The following is a 4,455-nucleotide window of genomic DNA, read 5'->3' as shown; positions in this document are numbered from 1 at the left end:
GGTGCGCAGGACTGTATGATGTTCATTGATGTTTGTTTATTTTTTATACGTCGTTGTATTCCGTCTGAGATTTAACGTTTTCAATAACTCCGATACCTGAAATAATTTCCTGCTGTGTTCATCCGCAGTAGATGAATGTACTGTATGCCCTATTTGCATACTGAGTAATAGCTTCGCCAATACTACAGCTTCCATTGGACTTCACCGAGATATAAGCAAACTCATAATTAAAAGAGTAGTCTGGCAAGGAGTATTCATATAGCCAAAATTTTCCTCTGCAGCCCTAGAGGAAATTTTTGTACTGGGATGTAATAGAAGACTTAAGGACTCTATACGAAAACGTGGAAGAGAAACATGGGTGAGCATCATAATGAATGGATAAGTTCATCCAGCACTGGATGTCAAGTGGCAAAACTATAATGATGTATAGTTAGGGAAAATAGTATAGTTTTATTTAAAACTTCTACCATCGTAATTCAAGCTGTGTACTTTTTGTTGTTTATTTCTTTTAATTATGAAGCTGAAAAGTGACTTTTCTTCATTTAAGCACATAATGAAGTCTACCAGACATAGATAGTAAAACCAACAAGGCTACTACATTCCGAACACTTGTGCGTGTCTTTCGTCTCTCTTCCACTTTTTAATGCGAAAAGTGCCATAACGCGTGGATCGGAATTCACTTAATTGCAGGTACCGTCAAAGATGAACGGGTAAGACATTTCAAAGGTTTGACGAAGGCAATGGCACGCCATCTCCAACAGGACCGCACCCACTAAAAAATTATACTGTTCATATCAGAGTTTACTACTACCTTTTATACAGGGTAATTCAAAAAGAAAGAATATATTTTAGTTGTTTGCTACAAAATATGATAGGTAGAAACACATTGTGGGTATCACTGGATGGAGGAAGGTTTCAAGGTTTATGTTCGCACCGACATTATACCATACAAAAAATCTGAGCGCCATGCGTTGCTCGGGAAACGTCGAAATGGTAGGCCGTCTTGGGGACTTCCGAGGGCTCCGTGTAAACGCGTCTCGCTAACGCTCGACGTTCTCTCGTCAAACGTTCGTCCCTTTCCTCAGATAACCAACTTCCAAGAATTCTGAATGCCAGTTTTAATATACTCGTGCAGAGGCGGCTTGCTGCTGAATCTACGGTGAAATGCACATTGCACTTCAACAGTGGATTGACATGGGACGAACTTCAACACAGTTGATTGACTTGGCAGAAACTCCAACATGCAAAATGATTACTCTTGTGGCTGTCAGTTAACGAGCATTGTGCTCTCATTTAAATATGTAGCCGAAAGAGTCAGCCTACAAGAATTGTGAAACGAACCCTGTCGTCCAGGACCGGATACAACAAAGGGCGCAGACTCACCACGAGATGGGGAAATTCACGTACGTCTATTGCGTATTGAGGCCTGAGCGCTGTAGTGTGCGGGTGGGACAGACGAGAACCTACGTCATAGGGGAACCCAGTAAAAGCAGTTATTGCCGAGGAGACATAGCAGTGTCAAATATGGCGGACTTAAGATTGGCCATAAAGGGAAACATTTATGAAAAATATTTAATTCTGTAGAATTGCAGGGAATGAAGCCACAGCAATTTTAATCTGCCATCCTCCACAAAATTTTCATCGTGGTCCCAATAAAACTTGAATATTTATCACATCTATAATAGTTTAGGATTTACTGTTAATGTGAAATTAACAAGTTTTTAACATAGAGCTGAATGCTAAAGTCTGAACGCTCTGGTCGATCTTAATGATCGATATTTCATATCGAAGAGCATCATTAAAATGACAAACGTTGTAACTATCAACTCAGTGACTTTATTTGTTTAAAAGATATATTAAATTTAAATTATCAGTATATCCAGTTAAGAAACAGATCATCATTTCCTCTACACAAAACACATTTGGCGATGACAGCACGACAGCTTATTAAATCATTAGGTAATAGAATATTTGTTGTAAAGTTTAGTGCGTAATAGTTACTTTTGTTCTTTATTTATGTATGAGAAAGCATATTGGTGCATATTGGTGCAAGGCTACTGGTCTGACATTCAAAGTTAAAAAGGAAATTGTATTGGTTTTATGTAAAAGAATTTAACAGTTGATATTATTGTTACTTTATTTAGAACGTGAAAGTGGTCAAGCGTTGATTATTTAAATAAGTTAAAAAGTAAAATTATCTAGAATAAGCTGTAGCCAATTAGATAGACGACTTCAGGAAAGGGAACCGCCCTGGTCAGTTGAGCGAGGATATTCGGCGAGCGGGAAACGCGCCCATGGACGGGCTAAGGGAGTGCTGGTGCAGACGCGAAAGCGGGCAGTTATGGTCTAGACACCAAAGGGAACAAACAATTCCGATTGAGACGTGAAAGCGGACAGTCGGTCTTTAGGCAGCTAGGAAGTGAAACGACTAAGATTTCGTTGTGTAATATCGCGGGACTTAGTCTCTGAGCGGTGAGCAGCCGCACGCCTGGTGTGAACTCTGACTTTTCGCATAGTTAACGTGGTGGAGTATCGAACTTGTAATTCGCGATAAGATTGTGAATGATCGAACTGTGTCAAATGGGTATGCGCTCTAATGTAACAGTAATTCTAAATACGACCACTTTCGCTATTAGTTTGCTATCTGAATAAACATTATTCTAACCAATTCGCAACTGTGTGGCCTACGTCATTTTTGGGGCATTAATTTAGTTCCCGATATTATTAGTACTGTTATTATATGTTATATTAACTTCGTATTCGCAAACTTGCCACCAGACAGACAAACTAACCAAAGGGTCACAAGTGACTAAATTAGGGCGTGTAAAGCGACAGTGCGGTTCAACCCTTAGGCGAGTTTGAGCCATTTCAAAGAAGTGGAGCCGCATGTGAGCCCAAACATCTTAGGGGTATTAGCTCGCATGGCGTATTCGCCATGTTGCTAGAAACAGACAACAGCGCAAACGTGTCAAAACCGAACCTTCCTCTATCTAGTGACATGTCCAATGTGTTTCTATCTTTTACGGTTTGTATGTAATAAACAAATGAAATCTGAAATTTCCAGACTATGCTGCGCTTCAATATGACTTTTGCTATAAATTGTTAATACTTATTGCTTTAACGGGCAACGGCCTTGCCGCAGTAGATACACCGATTCCCGTGAGATCATCGAAGTTAAGCGCTGCCGGGCGTGGTCGGCACTTGGATGGGTGACCATCTCGGCCGCCATGCGCTGTTGCCATTTTTATGGGTGCACTCAGCCTCGTGATGCCAATTGAGGAGCTACTCGACCGAATAGTAGCGGCCTCGGTGAAGAATACCGTCTTACGACCGGGAGAGCGGTGTGCCGACCCCACACGGCATTCGCATCCTCCACTGAGGATGACACGTCGGTCAGATGGTCCCGGTAGGCCACTCGTGGCCTGAAGACGGTGTGAGCGTTTTAATGAACTGTAATTAAAATAAAAGCTTAAAATCTAAAATGTTTCGCTTCTGGTATTTCACGTTTAGAATCCTTTCCTGAAATTGAAAGCTCAAGTTTAATCTTGAGTGCGTTTTTTCAGTTGAACCTTATGCCTCATTACTGTGAGAAGAAGAAGTTATTGTTGTTAATAAATTGCTTTAAACATTACATGGTAACAAATGATGCTGAATAGTTTTCCCCAGCCCTTTCTCTAAGCCCTTTTGATTGATGTTCACCTAAGATGCAAGCGCTTATAACCCGTTTCATTAATCTTTGGATGTTGAACATGCTACAATGGTGTAAAGATTTAATATTTTTGGTGTTTATCCAATTAAACAACTGATGATTGCGGGGTTGCTTTATCAGAAAGGATTAATCAATTAAAATATGAGCGTTTGTACCAAGATGTAACGTTTTAAAGCTTATTATGACTTCTTGTTTTCTCTTAAATATATGCTGTTTCCCCTTCACATGGTCAAGAGCGCATATTGCTAGCGTGTACGCAATAATTTTTGGGGGTTGGGTTGTTCTGGGGGAAGAGACCAAATAGCGAGGTCATCGGTCTCATCGGATTAGGGAAGGAAGGGGACGGAAGTCGGCTGTGCCCTTTCCAAAGAACCATCCCGGCATTTGCCTAAAGCGATTTAGGGAAATCACGGAAAACCTAAATCAGGATGGCTGGACGCGGGATTGAACCGTCGTCTTCCCGAATGCGAGTCGGTGCAATAATTTTTGTAACAGGCTTATTCAGAAAGAAGGTATACTATATTTTTATACATCTTTAAAAGTGTGTTCGAAAAAAAAAATACAGGGTGCTGTTGATACCCTTGAATATTTTCCACATAATCGCCCTCCTTTTCAATAGATGTAGTGAGCCTTGGCACAAACTCCTTTATGCCCTCTTCGAAGATCTCTCACTCCAGCTCCTTCCACCACTTCAGAACCTCTTCCTGCACCTGCTCGACAGTTGAATATTTATTCTACTCTTATGT

The 4,455-nt window shown here is 40.7% G+C and overlaps 1 pseudogene; it reads left to right on the top strand.

Annotated features, from left to right (window-relative positions):
• Window positions 1-3,123: 3,123 nt before the first annotated feature.
• LOC126413576 (5S ribosomal RNA) lies at window positions 3,124-3,241 on the top strand (annotated as a pseudogene).
• The last annotated feature ends 1,214 nt before the right edge of the window (window positions 3,242-4,455 follow it).

This window comes from Schistocerca serialis, chromosome 7 (assembly GCF_023864345.2).
Source record: "Schistocerca serialis cubense isolate TAMUIC-IGC-003099 chromosome 7, iqSchSeri2.2, whole genome shotgun sequence".
NCBI classification, from domain to species: Eukaryota; Metazoa; Arthropoda; class Insecta; order Orthoptera; family Acrididae; genus Schistocerca; species Schistocerca serialis.
Note: the sequence above shows the minus strand (reverse complement) of the source record. Positions and strands in the feature narration are given on the sequence as shown.